At 37.9% G+C, this 25,335-nt stretch overlaps 1 protein-coding gene and 1 long non-coding RNA gene across 5 annotated transcripts in view; one reads left to right on the forward strand and one right to left on the reverse strand.

Moving 5' to 3' along the window:
- Positions 1-8,943, reverse strand: part of LOC113041160 (DNA (cytosine-5)-methyltransferase 3B-like) — a 40,529-nt gene extending 31,586 nt beyond the window's left edge. For 2 of the 3 annotated variants that reach the window (XM_026199537.1, XM_026199535.1), the window contains exon 1: positions 5,624-5,836. The gene's annotated coding sequence lies outside the window, so the exon portion shown is untranslated. Of the gene's footprint in view, positions 1-5,623; positions 5,837-8,786 lie in introns of those variants that run through there. The other variant, XM_026199536.1, reaches the window with a different exon arrangement.
- On the forward strand, positions 7,084-24,472 carry LOC113041161 (uncharacterized). 2 transcript variants are annotated; one of them, XR_003275346.1, is made up of 7 exons: positions 7,084-7,230; positions 9,263-9,342; positions 10,120-10,176; positions 10,442-10,503; positions 10,610-10,659; positions 23,762-23,975; positions 24,095-24,472. It is a non-coding gene; the product is annotated as an uncharacterized LOC113041161 (long non-coding RNA). The 2 variants fall into 2 exon arrangements; XR_003275345.1 differs by lacking the exons at positions 23,762-23,975; positions 24,095-24,472 and having other exon boundaries at positions 10,610-10,962.
- The last annotated feature ends 863 nt before the right edge of the window (positions 24,473-25,335 follow it).

Raw genomic sequence — 25,335 nt, forward strand, 5'->3', positions numbered from 1 at the left:
AAATAGAAAAATAGGACAAATAAAAATAATGACTTGAAACAGTATCAATATTGCACTGTGCGTGTAATTGTCACAACTTTTTTTATGGCACATCACAACTCCATTAGCATGTCTATAAAATGTAGTAACTCAACCAAAACATTGAATTCATGCTTCAAAACTTAGTAATTGTGTCAGTAATTGGTAGAGTTGTTCCGATTCCGATACTAGTATCGGAAATATCTCCGATACCACAACAAATTCTGGCATCGGCATCGGCGAGTACATGAACCCATATACCGATCCGATACCATTTTCTTAAAAAAGACCTAGTTATGACCGCAAGCTTTGCCTAACCGCTGCACGGTTCTTCTTCGCTGCTCAAAATGCATTGAAAACACAGGAAGTTGTGCTGTGTTGCCACAAGCAACCCCTGTTTAGAGCAGCGAAGAAGAAATGAAAACGCGTTAGCAGCCCTTATCTATATATGACTGGATCACTCATCACATTCTAAACTGCCAAAAGACAGTGAAACCGCTACTATATTATAGATCAGTGGTTAGCAGTATGTCTCTGTAGTACCGGTAGTTACAGACTCTCGAGTATATTCAGTACCGGCAACTGCGTTCAGTTGCTTCCGTGTAAGTCAAAACGCAGGGCTCCAGACAGTAGCCGAATATATACTAGTGTCTGTGAATATTAAACTGCAAAATACTATTTAAATATTACTCCCGCAAAATCTACATCTCTGTGGGTGACTGGCACAGATGCGCGAGAGCTCGCTGTTTTGTAGTCTCTGCTGTGTGTCATGAGGGCACGAACGCATAAACCGTCACTTCATGAGAATTTACCGTTTCATTTGAGAATACTGTCATATCATAAACACAGACACTCAAAGATCTTCATGGCAGCCCATTAAAATAAATGTTTGGTTTACATGAGTAAATTGACAATATATAAAGCTACTGTTGTAGCCTACAGTAATAATAATACATCTCTATAATAATAATAATTATGCCTAGATGGTTGCTTGTTTTTTACTTGTTTTGTTGTAAAGAGATTATCTGATTAATAGATCTTTTTTGTTGCAGTTTTTTTATACAGTTATATTGTAAAACTTAAATACCTTTTTTAGTTTGCGGTGTTAGATTTTTGGCTGCATTTGAAGTTCTTTTTTGCATAAGAAAATAAATAATACTGTCAAATTCATGTTAGATAATAAAAATACTGTAATAAATACAGTAGTTCACCATGTATTTGTTCATGTTTTATTGAGGGATCTGTCTGAAGCACACCATAAAAAAATTCTAGCAATTTACACAGGGCTAGTAGTATATACAGCTGTATATACAGATATACACCCAGGTATCGGATCAGTACTCGGTATCGGCCGATACCCTGAGGCCAGGTATCGGAATCGGTATCGGGAAGAGAAAAAGGGTATCGGAACATCTCTAGTAATTGGTCTGACAGATTCTGATAATTGAATGGCTCATTTCAGATCACTGATAGCTTGCACGATAATAGATTGTTTAGAAGTTGTGAAGAGTGGGACAGTTTCGCTGAGAATTAATTCATCCGTTTTGATTAGCAAGCCATGTGCATTTAGTTAGTTAACTGTAGAAGATTTTACTGACTGATTTGCAAATGGGCCAAACACAGGCAATTTGCTTAAAAGAATAAGAAACACAAATCTGGTGTAAACAAGAAACTAATTGTTTACACCATGAGAAAAACAGCTGTGTTCCTTTAAACCTAAAACACCATGCAATGTGCACTTCAAAATATGGGGGAAAAATCTAAAAGGAAAATTCCTTCACATTGGGGACTATTTTTATGGATTCTTTTGAGAGGTCAGAATTCTGATCTTATTGTCACAAGATGATGACAAATGTTTCATATTTGGGAGAACTGCCTTTAATAGTGCCATGTTTAATATCATTATATGGAGTTCATGGTCAACTGTAGTTCAAAACTCCCACAAGGTAGAAACATTTAGCCCATCAACACAACACTCATCAGCCATTCATACTTTCAGATCACAGCTGTTGTTCATGTTGCACCCTGAGGGTTGTGAACGCATTTCGGTGTCATTATAACTCATAATGACCTTTACCCATCACTTTGGAATGCATTTATAGTCTTTATAACAGTCTATATCTGACATGCACATTAGTTTTGGGGAAATAGGGAAACTGGGGAAAGTGTCAAACCACATTATGCAAACAGGACACAGGCAAGACCTCCAGGTGCATCCAACAAGAAATGGCTAGAGGACAATGTGCTTAAGTCCGCAGACAAGAGTGTGCAAGTACACACACAAAGGCACTTACTTCTCAACTTCTATGGATATCATTTCAAGTTCATTATCTAAGTGACAATGCGTAAGTTTTCCTTATGGGTCCTATAAACACACAAGCTCTCTCCACAGCCCAGTGGGAGAACTGAGAGGTGAATAAGAGAGAATACAATAAGAGGCCACATCAAAGGTCTGTATGAATGACAGAGATTGTCGACTGAACCTGATGTGAGGAAGGTTTTTGTATTAATGCACTTTTGAGTGTGTATGTGTGTATTTGAATCTGCCACAATGATCACAAAACCTATCTTAAGTTACACATAAAAAAAGATTAAGATCATTATCAAGGTCTATTATGAATAACGCAAAACATGTTTCCTCAAGTACTGTAAGTGTAGAAAAGTAAGGTAGTTACAAATGGTGCGTTAAAGTCCTCAAAATGATGATAAATGATAAAGAATGTGCATCAGGTCTGATTTTTTTAAATGTGTTTATTCCATTTAAGAATGTGCTGCAAAATGAATTCTATTGAAATTGTGCAATAACATTAATAAGTGTAACAGATTATCGAAAGTGAGCGTGAACTTGGTTCTGTATATTAGTTGTTGAATAGATTTGTAGATGTGGGTGTTGCACTCAAAAGTGGAGGCATATGAGCCAAATACTTAAGATATAATGAGACAGATAAACTAACAGACAATATGGTGGGATAAGTCCTGTCTTCTACATAAAATAAACAATTGCCAGCTGGTAAAGTCATGGCATCACTGCCATGGCTGTTAGAAGCTGCAGTTGTCTTAGGCCCTGTCCCAAATCACACCCTAAACACTTGCAGTCTTCCTCTGAGTCCACAGACTTTCTTGATGTAATGCCGTAAGTCTGCTGTGGAGCTCGTCTCAGTGTGGGCTCAGCAAAAGTGCTTCAAGAGGGTGCAATGGACACAAAGGGGGCACTCGTGAGCATCCTTCTTTAAGCTAAAATGACAAATTGAACACACCATGCACTTATGGACCTAAAGGACAAATGCTCATGGTTGGCATTGTAAGCCCTCAATACTGCAAGTACACATGAAGAGAGCCATTTGGGACAGGGCCAAAGAAACAGTGAGTGTTCTGAGGACTGCACATGAACATTTGCTGGTTCAGCAGTATTTTTCTATGCTATTTGAGTATAAAAAATAACATGTAGGCCTATGGGACCATTCATGTCAGATTTTGTTGTTGATTTCTGGATTTCCCCAATCAAGTAAACAGAACTTGATCTTGGGTGCCCGAAATAGCTGCCTGGAGGCGTTGGAAATATGGCCACAAGTGAACAGACTTTCCTTGAAAGGGACTCTGGGTAAATTTGAGTTTAAGAGGCAGGGTTTAGGCAGACCACGTGACTGCATAAGTCCTGCATGTGTCACCAGACAGAAGTCTGTTGTCCAGTTCAGTTGCTAAATTAAGCAACTTTTCACTTTTACCCTAGCAACTTTTTTCCTCGAAAAGCACCTAGCAACAAATCTTGCTATTTTAAAAATGTATTTGGCAACTATTAGCAGCTTTTGATAAATGACTCAAACAATAAAAAGGCACACGTTTTTGTTTTGTATTGTATATAAATAATATAAATAGTTATTTAGATTTTAATATTATATAACATAATATACAGATCTAAATTAATATATATTTTAAAAGTGTAGTTAAAGTAGTGAAAATTTTGCATCATAATTTGTTATAATATCATGGTGCAGTGACATTACAATGTAATTTAGCAACTCTGAGCAACAAATTGACATGCCTTTAGCATCTTCACCTGAAAATTAGTTGGCAACACTGGTCCATTTATGACTTTTAGTTAAAAATAAAAAGGTCAAAATATTTTTTTTAAACATACATGGCATAGCATGCATACAGAAAAAAATGATTGTGATTTTTCATTTCATGCCAAAGTTAAAGGACAAGTTCTAAACTTGTCAACAGTTCATGAACGAATTGAACATCACTAGCTTCATAATCTACGTTCACCGTGAATACAGATGTGACCTAATATAGCCTAGTAGCTAATAAAAGCAGAGAGAAGGTCGCAGTATTCGAGCTGGCCGTGTCGTTCCAACTCTATGTGCAGTTTCATTGTTGCTAGAGTCCACAAAAATTCAATGCAGCAGCCCAAAGCCAAAGTGACGGCGCGGCATTCCTCTGAGAGGCCCTGCGGGCACGCAACGCCAATTAGCGCGTTACCCTCGCTCAGATGCACGCTCGACTCAACTCACATTCACCCCACTGCGGAATTCACCTGCACTCAGCCCACTTATTTATCACACGCGCTCACGTTTCTGTTGTTTTAAAGGGATAGGTCACTCGAAAATGAAAGTCAAGAGTCATCATATATTCGACCTCATGTTGGACCAAACCTGTGTGATTATCTTTCTTCACTGGAACACAAAATGAGCGGTTAGGAAGAAGTCACCCTCATTCGTTATTAACTTTTCCTAAAACATGCAAGGGAAGTGAACGATGACCGAGGTTGTCAATTACTCACTTTCTGAATACGGTTCCACGGAAGAAAAAGAGTCATACTTTTTGGAGAAGTTAAACAATGATAGAACTTTAATTTTCGATTAACTAAAAAAGCATGGCGATGCGCTTGTGAAAAGGGCAGAAATATAGATGAGATGTTTCCATAATTAATTATGTTGCAAAAGTTAGACGTTGTCAGAACTGTAAAAACTTTAATCCGCGTGACGCGCGATATAACACTTCCATGACGTCAACGAAACAAACCGGTTTTAATACAACAAAAATTATTTGGGAGCATTTACTTAATATTCGGAAAGTTCGCTTCTTTCTGAAAAAAAAAGATCTTTAAGCACAAAATTAAAAATATTGCTTTCAGTTACTATTACCGACTATTATTATTATTTTAATATGAGGGAAGCACTCTTTTTATACGCTCCATCTTCACCAAACATCTGGATTTGCATGTGAACACGGAAATCTTGGAATAATCAGTGTATTTTTATTTATTTTTTGTCGAACGAAGATTTGCACAAAACACTAAATAACTCAGACATGTAATGCAGGAAAATGAGGAATAAATCTCACAAACTTCCCCACGCTTACATAATGACCTATAAGCTTTACGCACGCCTCAGCCATGCGCGCTCGATAACCACACACTATCCCATGCTTTAACAACCCGATATTAAATACATTCCAGTTACATATAGAATCTACAGCTTAAAGTAACTAATATAAAACTAAGTTTGAGCAAGTAGTCATCAGACATGTGCGGTCATGCAGCACTTGAACTCTCCTTGAGAACGCGCACTAGAGCTCCATGCAGAAGAGGTATGAAACTTACCTGTCTCTGGAGAAGTAGTGTTATTACAAAAACGCAGAGACCGAAGGTGCCGTTAGAGTAGTCCAGTGCCAAAGTGCGGAGGTATGTCCCACTAATCTCTGCTGGTACACACGCCTTTAAACCCTTAGGGAGGAATATGTAAATGGTGTCTCGTTCACAAGGACCGCTCGGTCTTTCGCCTCTACACTCAGGCGTGACTTTTCCCGGGTCTCGAATCGCACTCCCACTGAATAAAAGATACTTTTACCTCCTTCTGTTAACCCTTTCTCGGGATGAGATGGGTGTGTTCCATGCACACGTTCTGTGTGATTCTATTTTTACTCCCGTTTACAGAAGTACTTTTTTATGTTTACTGGATTGCTTGTCACACAGTTTTCTATGTGTAGGCTAGCTATAATGTTGGGAATGATTAAATATCTACTATGTACATTGTATATTGCACCACCTTTAATATAATATTGTAGGCTATACAATATTAAATGTTGTCATATAGACATTTTACAGCATGGGGGAGTGACCAACAATGAATGTGCCCAATTTATGAGAAAAGCATTTAAAAAACTGATCCCTGTAAAAACCATGTCTGTTTTTTATACCAAGCCACCCATGACCTTAAGCAAACTAAGAAACAGTGTTTATAGCATTGCATTTGGATTTGTCAAAGTAATGTTGTTATGTTTTATATTGTAACCCTGGACCTCAAAACCAGTCATAAATAGCAGGGGGTTTTGTAGCAACAGCCAACAATGCATTGTATGGGTCAAAATTATTTATTTTCTTTTTTTATGCCAAAACTAATTAGGATATGAAGTAAAGATCATGTTCCATAAAGATATTTTGTACATTTCATACCGTGAATATATTAAAACCTAGTAATGTGCATTGCTAAGAACTTAATTTGGACAACTTTAAAGGCAATTTTCTCAATATTTAGATTTTTTTTTATTTTTGTCCTATCCTAACAAACCATACATCAAAGTTTATTTATTCAGTTTTCAGATTATGTACAAATCTCAATAAATAATAATAATAATAATAATAAAGTACCCTTACGACTGGTTTTGCATAGCACAGGGTCACATGGCTACAAATTGGAAAACTATATAAAATGAATAAAAACATAAAAAATGTGCTATTTGACTCCAGATGTTCTGGGAAATAACATTAAATTAATTTTCTGAGGTATTTTCTATGTTTCTGCTGAGTTAAGGGTTAATATCATGGAAGTTCATCGGCACTGATTTGATGTAGCCTGAATAAAAAAAAAAAGAATAATCTACTTTTTGCAAGGAAAATTATATTTACTTATCTTGTCTTCTATGATAGTTTAACTAATGCTTACAAAAATCTAAATTATCACTGCACTACAAAATGTAATGGTCACATGTGCTCAGGCTCTCAAGAATGAGAATGACGAAAGTGCTGATCGTGGAATCGTTAAGCACTGAGCAGCGGAAGTGTGGAAGCAGATGTGACAGTCAGTTCAGTTCAGTTCAGTTCAGTGTATCAGCTGCAGAGAAACAATGTTGCAGTTACACTTCACGAATGATACATTACCCGATAATGTCAGCACTGACTTTCTGAATCTGAATAAAATCAGTGAACAGGTAGGATTTCAGTATGCTGCGAGCGGGAAGTGGGATTTATGATACTAATGGATGGGTTTAGAGTATTTGTGATCAACAGATTTTCTGTATATTTTAATTAAATTAGATGCAAATAAACGGGGCTTCAGAAAAAAAGGTCGCCTGTGTCTGTAACGTTTAGTCACATGAGATTACCATAACACTTGCATTATCACGACCAACCTGGGATAATATAAACTTATATTTATTGCATTTTGACACGTCATAAAATCATATCATACAGTTTTATCCTTTATATAAAGTGTTCTTAGTTCAGTCTTCCATCTCCAGCAGGAAATTGATAAAAGGCACTCAGGTTTGCAGTGAATGTTTGAGGAAACAGTTTTATTTATTTTTTTATGAATATAAATGTGTGTGTGTGTGTTTGTGTTTGAGGAAACATTTTGATTTTTTTATAAATATAATGGACTTAATCAAGGAACACACAGACACAATGGCAAAAAAAAAAAAAAAAAAAACAGTTTCCTCAAACACACACACACACACGTACACACTATATATATATCTATGTGGGTGTGTTTCCCACAGGATTTTGTGAGACTGTGGTGGGTGGACCTGTGTGCCTCTAGGGCAGGGATGGGCAACCCCAGTCCTGGAGGGTCACTGTCCTGCAGAATTTTATCTCCACCCCTAATTAAACACACCTGTAATTTTCAAGCAATCCTTAAGAGGTTTTAAGGTATGTTTGATTGGGGATTGAGCTAAACTGTAAACTGCCTCCAGGATCCTACACTCATGTAGCATGACTAGATTATTTAAATGTAATTTTATAATTTCAACATCTGAAGCAAAAACTGCTTCACAAAATGTATAAATTTAGTATGTTATAATGATAATTTTTATTACATTTTCTGCATATTGTGAAACTATGCCAGGTCAAGCTAGTGCAGCCAACAAGACCTTTGAACTCCTTGGGAACTCATTCAAAACTGTTTAAAAGCATACCAAGATATACCTCATAAAGTTGGTCTGTGGAACTTTTTTAGAACTTAAAATACATAATGTAGCTTTGATTTATTTAATGTTCATCTGCCTACACAATTTGTCCATACTTTCATCACTTTTTTCATAATTTTGTGGACTGCTATTATAAAATATGGAAATAGTGATGTGTGCAATTATCTGCATGTTTCTCCACTACTTAAAAGGGGTCTGTATTAATATACATATAATATATTTTCAGTTTTTTTTACCTAGGTAGTACACATATGAAACCTTTATTCAATGGCAGTTACTCAACTTTATTTTTTCCCTATTGCAGCAGTTTGTGAGTCTGAGAGAGATCTTATACCGGTTCCTTCTAGAAACCAAAGAGGTGGATCAACGCTCTGAGATTACATCTCTGTAAAGCCAGTTCTGTGTTAAATCATTGACAGGAAATGCATAAAAGGATAAAATATGTAACTTAATTGAAATACAATTCATTTTGTATAAAAGTCTCTGCAAATGCATGAACCAAAAAATAAAATAAAAAAAAGTTAAAGGAATGGTTCACCCAAAACTGAAAATTTACTCACATGTAGGCCATCCAAGTTGTAGATGACTTTGTCTCTTCATCAGAACAGATTTTGATTAATTTAGCATTTTATCACTTGTATACCAATGGATCCTCTGCATTGAATGGGTGCCATCAGAATAAGAGTCCAAATAGCTGATAAAAACATCATAGTAATCCACAGCACTCCATTCCATCAGTTAATGTCCTGTGAAGTGAACAGCTCTACAAGAAAACAAATGTTTGTAAGAAACAAATCCATCCTTAACACATTTTTAACTTCAAACCATTGTTTCTGGCTAAAATATGAATCCTGTATCCATAATATTGCTTACTCCAGGGAAAAAGTTGTCTTGTCTGAATTAGGAACAGACAAGCTGGTGAAGAAAGACTTATTATGTGAATGTATAATGTGATAACTTGTAAAATTGTGAAAATATGTAGTTAACAGGATTCACACACAAATAAAAGTTACATATTGTGCTCCTTCCTCCTCAGTCAGAGCGGTTCTTGCGTCAGCTTACGGAGTGCAGAACCACTGAGGGCTCTGATGAAGAGTGTCCTCCTCCTACCTCATGGTAAATCCTTCAGGACCCTCATCTTGAACAAATCGAGCACCTTTATCTGAAATTTCACCAATGAATAATGCAGTCTCTTCCCCTGGTGATAACATCAGATGTAGACATTTAGCCTGACCCCAGCACTGATCAAAACATGCTATGATCCTAATCTCGCTGAGTGATTGTTCAGTTTATTTTACACCAAATTGCTGCATTATGCGTCTAGAGGATCCTAACATATGCAAATAGCCCTTGTGGCAAATTGCCCTGGGGAATCTGAACCTAATGTCACATGTAGTCTGGTCGACCCTACCAATCAGAATGCATTATTCTGCTGCTACATTTGCATGCAATGACTATCCTGCTGCCTGTGCTTTTAGACATTAGAGTGAAGAGGAACGTATTAAATTAAATGATGGGGAAAAAGTGGTGGTGTAGAATAATATGTATCTGAGAAATCAGACAGAGATGTAAAAAACGCATAGACTGCATTTCAAAACCTAGTGGGCTGCCTACATAGCGTACTCTCTATGTAAAGACTGTTTTAAAAGGTATTAAAAAAAAATCTGCAAATAAATATTTTTTACATTTTGCATCAATAAATCCAATGGTTAGTAGTTTGAACGATTCATATAATGCATCGATCCATATTAATATATAGTTTCACCCCTATTTAATTGGTACATTATCAGGGATCCATATCAGTTAGAATGGTGCCTATTTAGTTCACTAGGGTTTGGAACAGAGATATAATGTGCATACATAAGCAATTTAAATATTTCCTTTCCTTTTCAGGTGCTTTAAAAAGAAACCTAACAGCTGAACAGGTGAAGGCAGACTTGCTGTCATTAGGTACCATGCTTCTTCATACGCATCATCTATACTTATTAGATTATATTTCAATAAACAAGTCATATTTAACAGTGTGATCTACTGCTTAAATACAGGATTAAATTAAGACAAGACCAGTCATTTCTCTGACAAAGTTTGTCTTAACATCATCGTTTTGGTGTTTTAGTTGTTTCCATGTGTTTATGAATGGGTATGACTGCAAGATTCAGTATGTCTACATCTTCCATTTATTTCACTGGAGAATCCACTATCCTGTTTTGTCCAGACTGGCCGTGGGTAAGACACTAATGGTCAACCAGCTTGTTGACATGGAGTGGAAATTTGGTGGTAAGCAATGTATAAACATTAGTATGTAGATCTATAGTGCAAATAAGAATAGAAATAATGTTATTAAATAATATGAGAGTAATTTAAATGTATCTTTTATTTACAGTTACTGTTGGTTCAAGTGAGCTGCAAAAGACTGGAAACATCTTTCTACAGGTAAACCTCTTCAATTTTTTAAACGTCTGACCAAACATTTATCAAGAGATTGACATACATTAACATGCATTTACCCTATACATTATTCTGAATCAGATTTAAAGGGTCCGTTTTCTGATTAATTACTCACCCTCATGTCGTTCCAAGCCCAAAAGACTTTCGTTCATCTTCGGAACACAAGTTAAGATATTTTTGATCAAATCCGAAAGCTCTTTGACCCTCTATAGACAGGAACAAGAACTGCAATGTTCCCAGGTCCAGAAACAGAAAACAGAAAGGACATCTTTAAAATAGTTCATGTGACATCAGGGGTTTTGAGAGCTCTCGGATTTAATAAAAAAATATCTTAATTTGTGTTCTGAAGATTAACAAATGTCTTACGGGTTTAGAATGACATAAGGGGGAGTACTTTTTATTTCTGGGTGACCTAACCCTTTAAAGTTGTATTTGGCTACAGAATGTTTGTTGGAAAAAGTCAGTTCAAGTCTGCAGATTTGACAGATTGACAGATTTCACAGAAAATTGTACAAAACTTCTTTATTTTATTACTTACAGACTATGATTGCACCCAGTCAGAGGATATGAAACATGTTTGATATTTTGAGCTAATTTTAGAACACATTTTTTATTTTATTTGTCATGCATCATCTACCAAGTTTTGAGTTTTGTTTTTACACTAAGGTTTGTCTCAGAAACTCAGTGCATGATGCTCAGTTATCTCTGTAACCATTTATAAAATGTAGGATGAGGTACTTAAGTGTCCTGTACTTAAGTGAGTGAAGAAATTTAACAGAACCTGAGATTTCATTCAAGATTCGTAAAACACAGTCACTTGAAGTAAAACAATTTTATTTTATCTGTAAACCAGTAAACAGTACAGCAGGTTAGTAATTATTGAGGTTTTTCAATTATGGTTGGAGTATCTCTTTATATGAATGAGATGATTAGTAGAGTAGCCTAATTGGTAAGTAGTATATATAGGCTCATGTAACACACAGCCAAAAGGTTTATTTATATAAAAAATGAGAGATGAGGCAGTGAATGATAAAGAGAAAGATTCTCGCTGACTTAATGAGAACCTTAGCACATGCACTAACACACAGAATCATGCACAGAATCATGAGAGACTGCATGATCACAAGCAAACTTGGTCTGAATCAGTCCACTCCAGCAAAACATTCAAATCTAAGGGACTGATGGTGTGCTATTACTCGTCTTTGAAGAAAATGCATGTTCTTAATGGCAGGTAACTGTCAAAGTAAATAATTATATCATCATCTTCCTCCTTTATAATTTAAAAAGGAAACATGACAGAAAATGTGTACATGTGTAACACTATGTGTTCAGTTAACCGTTGTAATAGTTGAACAGCAAACAACTATAATGATGTTCCCATACTCACCAAATGTTTCAAGAAGTAACTTTAATAATTATAATTCACTAGTCTTAAGTTGTGATTGTTTGCACCCTTTTAGTCTGTTTTGGATAAAGACCACATTCCACATTATTGTTGCTCTTTATTGATGATCTTCTGTTTATTAAACCTTTGATACATTTCTTTGTACCAGCTTATGTGGTTATTGTACATTGCTCACTAATAATTTAATATATTTTAAACCGAACCATCTGCTTACTGTATAAATAATGTAATTAATTACAAATCAAATAAATTTTACATTTTGTTATAACTTATTAATTAAAGGTAATAAGTTAGAAATTTGATTGCTACTGCTTGTAGGTGTTCAGAAATGTATACATTTTGCTGTCAGCAGACATTTGAAAAGTGTTTGCCTTTATCAAAGGCTGTCATGCTTTACAAAGAGTCAGACTGATGTAATAAATGAGTTTCCTATTATGTGGTATTTATGTCCTGAAGGAACTTAATATCAAGACCTACGATATCAAAGAACACACCCAGAGGCTGTGTAGATAAATCATCCAATTGATTTGTAGTTTCCCTGTCTTTGAGCAGTAATACTTCCGTTCTTTTCATTCTGAGAAATCTGGTTAATTTAGTCCCGTTTTCAGACTCTAATTTTCTCAATTATTGACTGCCACTATTCTGTCTGCATGTCAGAACCTGCAGGTCGTGAGTCATTAGCACCAGGCTCTCCACAACTTGCGTTGCGTGTCGGAAGATGCGTGACACTCATCCAGCTGCACCTCAAACGGTTAGCACACTCTCATAACAATTCATAACTGTGTTCTGCTTTGCCAATTTGGTGGTGATCTGCTATAACTTTGTAGGATCTGCTTACATCCCACTAAGAGATAGATCTAGAGGTGGACCGTCATTCTTTGTTTTTTTCCCAAAATATTTGACATCAGTGGTTCAGCTGTAATTTTAATTTATTTACAACGCATCCAACTCTCATGTATGTGCTGTGGAGAGTGACATGCGAGAGAAGACATTGTTGAATAAAGGCTTTTTTTGGCTCACAAAACATATTTCCGTAGCTTCATAAAATTAATGCTGAATTGCTGAAGGCTGAAGTCTTTAAAGGACTGTTTTAACGATGTCCTTACTACGTTTGGGCCTTGAATGTGGTTGTTCCCTTGCTGTCTCTGGAAGGTCAGAAAGCTCTCAGATTTCATCAAAAATATCTTTATTTGTGTTCCAAAGATGAATGAAGATCTTACAGGTTTGGAACAACATTAAGGGGTGAGTATGACAGAATTTTTATTTTTGAGTGAACTATCCCTTTAAAATCTATAAACCAGAAGTATTGTGAGGCTCCTCTCGAACTTGGCCCAAATCCAGAGTACTCTCTGGACTGGGATAGGAACCATCCAAGATTAAGGCATTGGAGTGATGGACGAATGCTGTTAGGGATGGCTATAAATACAGGCAAGTAAATTGTACCTCAGTAGTAAAAAATAAATAAATAAATAAAATAAAATCTGTGTTTTATGAGGGCCAGAAGTTTTGAGGCAAAGTAAATAAGCAGAGAATGTTATAAATGGTAAAAACAATCCATGTAAACGCACTAAGCATTCATTCAAACTCTATTCAAATAATTAGTCCTCATATTAAAGCTGCAGTAGGTAACTTTTGTAAAAATATATTATATCTGTGAAAAAAATCAAGCTCCTCTGGCTCCTCCCAGTGGTCTTTTTGCCATTTGCAGAAACTCCATCGCTCCCGTTAAGAAACAACCAATCAGAGCTGCGGTCCGTAACTTTGTTTGTTTTCAAAATTTAGAAAAATGTATATAATAAGCGAGTACACCATGAATCTATTTTCCAAACCGTGTTTTTGGCTTGTCCTGAATCACTAGGGTGCACCTATAATAAGTGTTTATATTCAGACTATTTTAGATTGCTTCGGGGGTACCGCGGCGGAGTAACCCAGCACCTTTGTGATTCTTCATAGACATAAACAGAGAGAAGTAGTTCCGGCAACGATGTTCTTCTGCAAGACGTCAACCGTTACCGACTGCAGCTTTAATGGTCATATTAATCAAATGAGATTAATGCATCAAATTAGAAGTAATTGTCAATGAGAGCATATAAAAAAAGCTAAGAAATGTTACAGTAATGGGAACGATCATTTAAACCTCTATGGATGTCTTTGCCTCATTTGACACTAGTGTAAAACAGCTTGTTTCTACAAGCACTTCTGAAGATGGGAGAGCTGGAGGGGAAAGTAGACGCCAATTAACAAAGAAAATAAATGACTCAAACTGTTTTATAAAAGCTTACAGGCATTAAGGTTACATAGCTTCTTGTGGTATCTAAACAGTGGAACATTTCATTGCAAAACATAAGACCTCAGTGCTAAACAAACAAACAGGTTGCTTCCATAGTTTGAGATGCTGCTGAGTCAGTACAGCCAAAAGCTGTGAAAGTAAAAGCTACGATCACTGATCACCTCACTGTGGCCCTAAACAATGTAGCCTGTGGTGTACATAAATCAAATGATGTTGTGGCAGTGTTCTTGGGACTGTCTTACATTCACAATTACGATTTGCTATGACATAAATATGTTCTGGAAGAATAGGGCAAATCAGTTCTTAAGTTGTGTGTCAAATTAGCACTCTCTGCAAGAGTGTGTTGACAAATGAAAAATATTTCCTATGTTCATCGCAAAGTAAGGGCAAAATCCTTCATCATTTGGAAACTGCCAACTGTCTGCTGTACAAAGATATTGCTAAATTCTTGCTCAGTTTGCGCAATAGGGTAGATAATAGATGTTTGAAATGTTCAAACACAGACCTCATAAAACATCATCTGATATTTCATGAATAGGAGATACTAAATACAGTACATTGATCAATTGAATTTAAAGTTACATCTAAAGTTAACCCTCAAAAGGTCCTCATTTCCTGTTTACCAATCTGGTCTTTGGGGTCAATATGACCCCAAAATTGAAAGCATAATTGTAGAAAAAATATACATTTTCAATAATACAAATAATATATCATTTTTTTTGTTAACTCCTCAACTATGCATTAATGATGTGTTTTGGGAGATTTAAAGTACTTTTGTACCCATTTACCACACAAATCCACAACTACACCATTAGCTTGCATGTGAAATATCATTTTTTAATGAAAAAATCACTTAAATTATTATCTAAATTTAATTTAAACTGTTTCTGGATATAGATCTAGGTGTTATGTGTAGAATGCTACCATCTGGAGGTTAGTGAAAAAACTAAGTTGATTAGTATTTAAGCAATAACTTATTTTGACCAGCAGAGGGCCATTGAAAGCCATTCATTTTACTGGATGTGACCAACTGTTCATAAATGGCACCTAGGTCACACCTAAAGGACAAAACTCTGAGTCAGACTGTAGTTGCATATTATTGAACATTTGAATGATTCAAATGCATAAAAAATAAAATAAAAAAATAACTTTAGAATGTAAACAAAATAAAAAAAGTGTAAATAAACAACAGCAATATCCAGAAATAAACAGGAGTAAAAGTATAGGCCTACAACAATTTTTTTTTTTTTTTACAATCACATTCTGAACACTGAACATAAAAGCAATACCAAACTACCAAAAAATATGTGAAATACATGGTGTAAAACAAATAAAATAATCATTCCATACACATTTTGTGAGTGAGTGTGAGTTAGAGAGGGAGAGGGAGCATGTATGCCTCTCTCTCTCTCTCTCTCTGTCTCTCTCTCTCTCTCTTTCTGTGTGTGTGTGTGTGTGTGTAAGTGTCTTTGTGTGTGTGTGTGTGTGTGTGTGTGTATGTGTGTGTGTGTGTGTGTGTGTGTGTGTGTGTGTGCGTGTGTATGTTTGAGAGAGAGATAGAGAGTGTGAGTGAGAGGGAGAGAGAGAGCATGTGTGCCTGTGTGTCTCTCTGTGTGTGTGTGTGTGTGTGTGTGTGTGTGTGTAAGTGACTTTGTGTGTGTGTGTGTGTGTGTAAGTGTCTTTGTGTGTGTGTGTGTGTGTGTGTGTGTGTGAGAGAGAGAGAGAGAGAGAGAGAGAGAGAGAGAGAGAGGGCAAGAGAGAGCATGTGTGCGTGGGTCTCTGTGTGTGTGTTTGTGTGTGTGTGTGTGTGTGTGTGTGTGTGTGTGTGTGTGTGTGTGTGTGTATGTATCTTTGTGTCTGTGTGAGTGTAAGTGTGTGTGTGTGTAAGAGAGAGCGAGAGATGTAGAGAAAGTGTGAGTAAGAGAAAAAGGGAGAGAGGGCAAGTGTGCCTGGGTCTCTGTGTGAGTGTAAGTGTCTTTGTCTTTGTGTGTGTGTGTGTGTGTGTGTGTGTGTGTGTGAGTGTGAGTGTAAGTGTCTTTTGTGTTTGTGTGTGTGTGTGTGTGTGTAAGAGAGTGAGTGAGAGAGTGTGAGAGAGGGAGAGAGAGCGTGTAGAGTGGAGAGTGTCTCTGTCTGAGTGTGTGTAAGTGTTTGTGTGTGTGTGTGTGTATGTGTGTGTGTGTGTGTGTTTGTGTAGGTGTGTGTGTGTGTGTGTGTGTGTGTGCGCATATTAGGTCTCACCCCTTTATATCTTTTTTTTCTGCATGTGTGGCCGATTTTATTAGACAAATCGTATTTGCCAAATTCTATATAAATGCTCTCTGTGGCATACCTGTGTGTGTTTGTGTGTGTGTGTGTTTGTGTGTGTGTGTGTGAGCATGTGTTTTCTACATTGCATTTGTGCTCAAGTACCAGGCCTTAATTTCTGTGTGAAAATTTTCAGATTTATGTTGCATTTATTGTTTTTTTTGGGGGGGCAAATGAAAAAAACACACGTTTTTTTGCATTTCCCATTCATTTTCAATTGGGGTCATATTGACCCCAATGCCCAGAAGTGTTAAATTTTTTTTTACACACCTTCAGAACAACCGAATCAAGCCCAGGTTTTTTGTGTATGTATAGATAGATAATGTAGGAAAAGTCACAAAATTTTATTCCTCTGAGATGAAGGGAACCCTTTTTTTTTACTAATTAAAAGTCGATTGGGGTCATATAGACCCCAAGGACCAATTGAGGGTTAAACATCTTTTGAATTAACAGTGAAATTATTTGCTCTATATAACTTTCAGTAACTGTACTCTATGTGCTACAATAATTCTCTGTACAAACAGATTTAAAATATTGTGAAATACTATTAGCTTTTGTTTGACTATGATTTAGGAAGTGAAAAAGCTTCAGACAGTGAACAGTTTCCATGATTCTATAAATAATAGATATGAGTGAAGACAGCAATAATATTTGTATGATGTTAAACAGACTCCGTCAGAATAAATACAAATCTTGCCTGAAGTTCTTTGATTTTTACATTGCTACCTCTCCAGGCCAGTCATGCTTGTTCACACCTGCCGAGTACTAAGCACCTGGTTTGTGTGTTTGAGTGTGTGTGAGGTATGTGCATAACAAAGCAGAGAAAGGTATAGGGGAAAGTTACTGTTACTCTAGACAGCAGAAAGAGGAAGTTCAATTCCCACGAGTATTTACTGGACACCCTAAAGCTATTCTCCAAACATCTGCTATGCACTTCTGGCAAGAATATATATTTATATCTCATTGTCCACTGTGTATGTTTAAGTTCAGAGAAAAAAAAACATGTGGACAGTTTTCTGTGGAAGTATTTTGGTCAGTTAATGTGTAAATGATTAAGTGCACTAAGAGGTTGGAGTTTTGATGGTTAATATACTGTAGTCCAGTTTGTTCCTGAAAAAAAATGGACGAATGTCATTGATAAAGGCACTGAAATCTTTTATTAAATGTTTTGTTCTATAAAAATTATATTTTAATCTTATTAATTCTAAAATAACAGCTAACATACAATAAATTGCTTTGACTCACTGTGCAAATACATACCTGAGCAAAATACATCAGTTGTTATTAAACTAAACTTATGCACAGATTAATATTATATGCATTTATAAAATAAATAAGGTGCTTAATAACTTTAAATTTATAATTTCTCTAAGAATTGCAATTTATTTCCAGGAATGATTTTTCTTTGAAATTCATCTTGTGGAAACGATCCTCTGAAACCTTAGCTGCTATAGCCTTTTTGAACTTTTTGGATGAAAAACAGACATCGAATAGTAAGGTCATAAAGAATGTTTTTTTTTTTTTTTGGTCAGTTGTGTTCTGCTTTTAGTTTAAACTGGCTGTAACACATTTTAATTCCATAAACTTTCAAAGCAGTTGTTCCTACCAGTAAGGATACACTGTAACATTACAATGGAATCAGAATTGACCCAATTTACTTTCTTACCTTTGGCCTAGCTGTGTATCACAGGGTTCCCTGTATGTTGGTCAGCACAAGTTATGTCACAATGACAAATGGGGTCTTACTTGGGAGTCCAAATCCTCTCTGTTTTAGAGAAAATGCCAGTGAAATTTGGCTAGTTGATTTTGCATACCTGAGCCACTCCCCATGCACATGGGTATAAATAGGCAAGAGGTGCATCCATTCATTAGATTTTTGCATCGGGGCAGAGTGGATGAAGAAATCTCCAACCTGTCCCATTGGCTCATTTGGACAGTCCGACTTGGCTACACGATTCAGTTCACTTTGTTGGCAGTCCGAGATGCCCCTGTCCTGCATGAGGAGATTGCTGTCATGCTGGCAAAGGATGCAATCGAGCCGGTCCCTCCAGCCAAGATGGATTCAGGGTTTTACAGCCTTTACTTCATCATGCCCAAGCAAGCTGGTGGCCTTCGCCAATCCTGCATCTGCCACTTTTAAATTAAGCCCTTCACAAGCTTCAGTTCAAGATGCTAATGCAGAAGTGCATCATCAAATGCATCCAGGGTTGGTTTGCAGCAGTCGACCTGAAGGATGCTTACTTTCATGTCTTGATCCTTTCTCAACACAGGTCGTTCCTTCGGTTTGTGTTTGAGGGTGATGCATGGTAGTACAGAGTCCCCCCACCTTGGGCTGTCCCTGTGCCCCTGTGTCTTTACGAAGGTCACAGGGGGCGACCTTGCCCCGTTATGGGCATCTGGATCCTCAACTATATCTATGACTGGCTAATCATGGCCCAGTTGTAAGAACAGTTATGTGATCACAAGGACATGGTGCTCTGGCATCTCAGCCAGTTGGGGCTTCAGTTCAACTGGGAAAAGAGCTCTACCCCGAGTAGAGAATCTCTTTTCTCAGTGTGGAGTTAGACTTGGTATGACGGCATATCATGCAAACGAACATTCCCAGTCAGTGCTGAACTGCCTGAATTCCTTTAGAGGTAGGACGGTGATATCACTGAAACACTTTCAAAGGCTCTAGGGACATTTTGCATCTGCAGTCACATCCGCAGGGACAACACTGCAACTGTTTCGTACATCAACCTACAGGGAGGTCTATGGTCACATTGCATGTCACATTTCGCCCGCCATCTCCTCCTCTGGAGTCAGACAAGGGTCAAATCGCTGTGCACCGCCCACATTTCAGGGGAGATCAATCGTGCAGCCAACGTGCTCTCATGACAGCTCACGTTTCCCGAAAAATGGCTACTCCATCCCCAGAAAGTCCAATTTATTTGGAGTCAATTTGGGGAAGCCAAGGTAGACCTATTTGTTTCCCATGAGTCCTCCCACTGCCAGCTATATTACTCACTGACTGAGCCCACCATTGGCATAGATGCACTGGCACACAGCTGGCCTCTGGCTCTACACAAGTATGCATTTCCTCCAGTGAGACTTCTCGCACAGACACTGTGCAAGGTTAGGGAGGACAAGGAACAGGTCTTACTGGTTGGGCCTTACTGGCCCGCCGAGAAGACCCCTGAAGATGCAGAATTGGAGTAGTGCTTCCTTTCCTGCAATAAGGGTTGGAGTAGAGGCTGTCACCTTCCACCTTGAAAGTGTATGTGGCTGCTATCACAGCACATAATGATGCAGTGGATGGGTGGTCCCTGGGAAAGCACATTCCCATCGTCAGGTTTCTGAGGTGTGGCAGATGGTTGAATCCTACTAGGCCATCCTTGGTGCGCTCCTGGGATCTCTCTAACACCCTGGCTGGCCTTCAGAAAGATCCCTTTGAGCTGCTGGGTTCAGTTGAGCTTAAATTCCTGTCTGCTAAGACATCACTTCTGACCGAGATCACTTCCATCAAGAAGGTCGGGGGCCTCAAAGCCTATTTGATAAGCAAAGAATGCCTTGTGTTCAGAAAATTTAGAAACTCCAAGCATCTCTTTGTCTGCTAAGGAGGTAGGAAGAAAGGGAAGGCTGTCTCCAAGCAAAGATTGGCCCACTAGAATAGTGGATGCCTTTGCTTTGGGTTACCAGTCTCCTATGCATTAGCACACAGCGCCTCTCTGGCAGATATCTGACACCGAACACCTTCGCAAGATTCTATAGCCTCTGCGTCAAGACAGTTTCTTCCCATGTGTTGGGTAATAGGAAATTGCCGGGAAGGACCGGCCGGTGTCACACATGCTGCACCATTCCCCCTCACACAGAGTTGTGAGGGCCTTTCTCTTCCAGCTGAGTGGACAGAAAACCCTGGACAGAGAACCCTGGTCAAGCATACTCCAGAACTCCTGGCAGTCAGACTTGGTGGAGCTGTCTAATGCCAGGCCCAGTATCAATGTTAACTTGCATGGTTCTCTAGACAACCCCTTTACTGGACTAGCTGTCCATATGGCTTGATTCCCTGTCGGAAATTCCATAAGTTGTTCTGCCCCAGGCCTGCTTCCTGTGGGCAGGATGTGGCCTTCGTAGTGCCCTTCTCCAGAAGGCTCGTTTCCTCAGTGTTACTGCCAAGCTGTAAACAACAAACAGGAAAGGCAAGAGAAATCCTTTCTCTTAAGAAATTATTTTCTGCTATAGGAACTGCTGCTTGGTCTTGATCTCAAGCAGCATCTAATCACCTGTGGTCCCTGTGGGGTGCCAAGGTCAGCGAATTTGTGCTGGGGCATTGGGAAGGTTGTGGAATTTGTGTAGCACATGTCTGATATGCTGCGGCTTGTCAACACTTGCAACGCCATAAGGTTGTGATGGGGTTCAGGTTGTGGCGCTTTCCATAGACCCCATAAGTCATCATGACATAACTTCTAGTGACCGACAGATAGGAAACTTTTCTGTTATGTACAGTATGTAACCCTCATTCCCTGATGGAGGGAACAGTGAAGTTATGTCCCAATTCCACAAACTCAGACCATCGCTGGTTGCCGGGGCGAGTTCTCAGCTCCTCAGGATAAAATCTGATGAGTGGATGCACCTGTCGCCTATTTATACCTGTATGCACATGGAGTGTCTCAGGTATGTAAAATCCATTAACCAAATTTCATTGGTGTTTTCCAAGTAAGACCCCATATGTCTTCACGACAAAACGTCTCCATTCCCCAAGACTTTTCCAAGGGTCCTTAAAAATCTTCAGTTTAGTTGTATCAAGAGAAGAGTTTGCAAGAATTGCGATATGGGTTCAAAAGATTATGAATTCATTGAATAGATTGGAGCACTGCATGTTTTAAAGGCAGTTGATGTCCATATGTCCATACCGGTGGAAACGGCTATACAGGTGCTGGTCATATAATTAGAATATCATCAAAAAGTTGATTTATTTCACTAATTCCATTCAAAAAATGAAACTTATATATTATATTCATTCATTACACACAGACTAATATATTTCAAATGTTGAGATGTTTATAACTGACAACTAAGGAAAATCCCAAATTCAGTATCTCAGAAAATTAGAATATTGTGAAAAGGTTCAGTATTAAAGACACCTGGTGCCACACTCTAATCAGCTAATTAACTCAAAACACTTGCAAATCCTTTAAATTGTCTTTCAGTCTAGTTCTGTAGGCTACACAATCATGGGGAAGACTGCTGACTTGTCAGTTGTCCAAAAGATGACCACTGGCACAAGGAGGGCAAGATACAAAAGGTCATTGCAAAAGAGGCTGGCTGTTCACAGAGCTCTGTGTCCAAGCACATTAATAGAGAGGCAAAGGGAAGGAAAAGATATGGTAGAAAAAAGTGTACAAGCAATAGGGATAATCGCACCCCGGAGAGGATTGTGAAACAAAACCCATTTAAAAATGTGGGGGAGATTCACAAAGAGAGGACTGCAGCTGGAGTCAGTGCTTCAAGAACCACTACGCACAGACGTATGCAAGACATGGGTTTCAGCTGTCGCAATTCTTTGTGTAAAGCCACTCTTCAACCACAGACAGCGTCAAAAGTGTCTCGCTTCAAAAAGGACTGGACTGCTGCTGAGTGGTCCAAAGTTATGTTCTCTGATGAAAGTAAATTTAACATTTCCTTTGGAAATCAGGGTCCCAGAGTCTGGAGTTTGCTTGAGGTCCAGTGTAAAGTTTCCACAGTCAGTGATGGTTTGGGGTACCATGTCATCTGCTGGTGTTGGTCCACTGTGTTTTCTGAGGTCCAAGGTCAACACAGCTGTATACCAGGAAGTTTTAGAGCACTTCATGCTTCCTGCTGCTGACCAACTTTATGGAGATGCAGATTTCATTTTTCAACAGGACTTGGCCCCAGCACACAGTGCCAAAGCTTCCAGTACCTGGTTTAAGGACCATGGTATCCTTGTTCTTAATTGGCCAGCAAACTCGCCTGACCTTAACCCCATAGAAAATCTATGGGGTATTGTGAAGAGGAAGATGGGATATGCCAGACCCAACAATGCAGAAGAGCTGAAGGCCACTATCAGAACACTGCGAAAATCCCACATTGTTATGCAGCAATCACGTAGTGTTTTGAATTATGAACTGGTAGAACGGAGGAAAATCGAAACCGTTGAGACAGTATAATATATTTGTGTTGTTTAATCAATACAACAATTGATTGATCAATAATTGTTTGAATAAATATACTTATTACTTTTCTTAAAAATAGTTTAAAAGTGAAAAGTTTATCATTTTATAAAACTTCAGATCTTAAAAATCCTGCAGATACCCTGGTAGCAATAAAAAAAAAAAATCGATTTTATTCTATTGTCTGTAATTTATCAAAATGTAATAACCTGCTCTTCCTCTAAAATGACTCACATTTCTAAATTAATAATACATACTGTATTATTTATACTTATTCATATATCATTGTAGTTTTTATTTTGAATTAGATTAGATTTTTTATATCTTCAGTTTATTCGTTTTAAATATTTCTGTTTAGCTTTAATTGTCATTTATGTAGTTAACAATAGCAACATTGGAAATATATCACATTAAAAAAACTTCAACGTCAAAAAAAAAAAGCTTCAACACATTATACTATATTCAAATCAGTTCCGCAGTTCTTCTCACAAAAATCACCACAGAAAAGCTAAGTCTGTGAATTCTGAGGCCATAAATATGCACAGTGAGAAATGGAGCAGAAACAGTTACTCAGAAAGGAATAAGAGGGTTTTGCACTTCATCAGCCCCATACAGGGGCTCAGTGGGCTGAACACCAGGATACTGATAATCATCCCACAAACACAAACATACATTTCCTGCCATGAGCCTCTCAAAGGCGCAGTTTCGAACAGGAAACAAGGCCAGTATGGTTCCTACAGTCTTCCTCTTTCATATATGGCTCTGTTATTCCCCCATCTGCGTTTCTCACAGCCATGTGCACACTTTCATTCAGACTGCTCCTTTCACTCTGTCCTGTTCTCATGAACGTGTACACACACACACTCCTCAGCCTCTCGTCCACTGGAGAATAATTGATTTTTTTTTTGGTTCCTCTAGGGTGCAGACCACAGACATCACTGTGTCGTGTAGATTGGGCTGTGGTGCACAGGGGGATTTCCTGCAGTATTTCACCCCAGGCGCTGCAGCCCTAATCTGGGCAGGACAGACGGCCTGCGCAGGCTGCGTTGAAGGAAGAAGGGCCTCAACTTGTATGCCTTGAGAAAATGTGATCTGCATCCTGAATATTAACACGGGCAGTAAAGATATGCAGGTGCACAGAGTTAATATGCTTTTGTGTATTCTTTCAAATCATGTGTTTTGATATAAAAGAGCGAAATTTTTTTTTTTCATTATTCTTACTCTCCTCTGTTGTTTGCTCTTGTTACTTAGCTACCACTCACCTTAGTTCCAGCCTCTCTCATCGCCCTGGCAACCAAGCCATCCCATTGCTTCCCCTCCACTAGCACCGGGCTGTCCCAAGGCTGACCCCTCCCCCCTCCCCACAGCCTCATGCAGTAGTCGGGGGGGTAGGGCACAAAAATACTGCATAGTTTCTGGAGCATTTTCTTTTGTTACCATCTCTTCTGAGAGAATAATTTTCCTCAGAATGAGAATTCATTCACTCAATGTCAATGTGTATACTGTTGAAAACTAAGAAATTAGGTAAAACCACAAACATTTAGCCATTAGAAGATTTTGCTCCTTCACATGGAGCTACTATTCTGCAAAAAAAAAAAAAAAAAAATCACCAATAATTTGTGCCAAGAGATGCAAGGTGAATCATATATATATATATATATATATATATATATATATATATATATATATATATATATATATATATATATATATATATATATCTTTCTATATATATCTATATATATATTTTGTATTATTTTTTTTTTCCCCCTTTGATTTTGTGGCAAATTATGACCCAGAAATTAAGAAGCTAACAAAGAAGAATAAAGTTATGAGAGCAAGCAGACGTTTTAAATTTTTTTATGAGGTGTGGATTATGCTTTTAACATATTATTTTTAGTATTCTGTATACTAAACCAAAATAAATAATATTTTATCATATACGGATACATCTGAATATTATGTAATATACTTTATGCAAAGTATGCATAATCCACACCATACTGCCATCCCTAAACAGAGGGGTTTACTGTGCTCCTGTTCATGTTCAGTTTGAATTCCTCATCTGATTCAGCGCAGTTAGGCGCATTAGACACTAGAGGTCAGCATTGGCTATAATGTACGTTTAGAGGTATGCGTCTCATTAGTGACTTGCTGAAACAAGACCCCAGAAAACACAGAAAGGGCAAATCAGGGTGAAGAAAATGAAGGGTAGATTACAAAAGATGGAGCTGGAGTAAAGGATGTGCACATGGAAGAAGATGAAGAGAGAGGCTAATTTAAGTTGTGAGAAAAGGGTCATAAGGTGAGGCCAAGAGCACCGCTGCTGTCGGCACAGAGCTGTAGCACCTCAAATGAGACTAAAAAAACACTCTCTGCAGTGATGACCTGCTCAGACTAACCCACGCCTGTACAGAAAAGAAGTAGAAAGAAAGAAATAGAGTGAGCGAGAGAGAAAGAGAGAGGATACACTTTGTAAACTGCGGACAATG

Source organism: Carassius auratus, chromosome 23 (genome assembly GCF_003368295.1).
Source record: "Carassius auratus strain Wakin chromosome 23, ASM336829v1, whole genome shotgun sequence".
NCBI classification, from domain to species: Eukaryota; Metazoa; Chordata; class Actinopteri; order Cypriniformes; family Cyprinidae; genus Carassius; species Carassius auratus.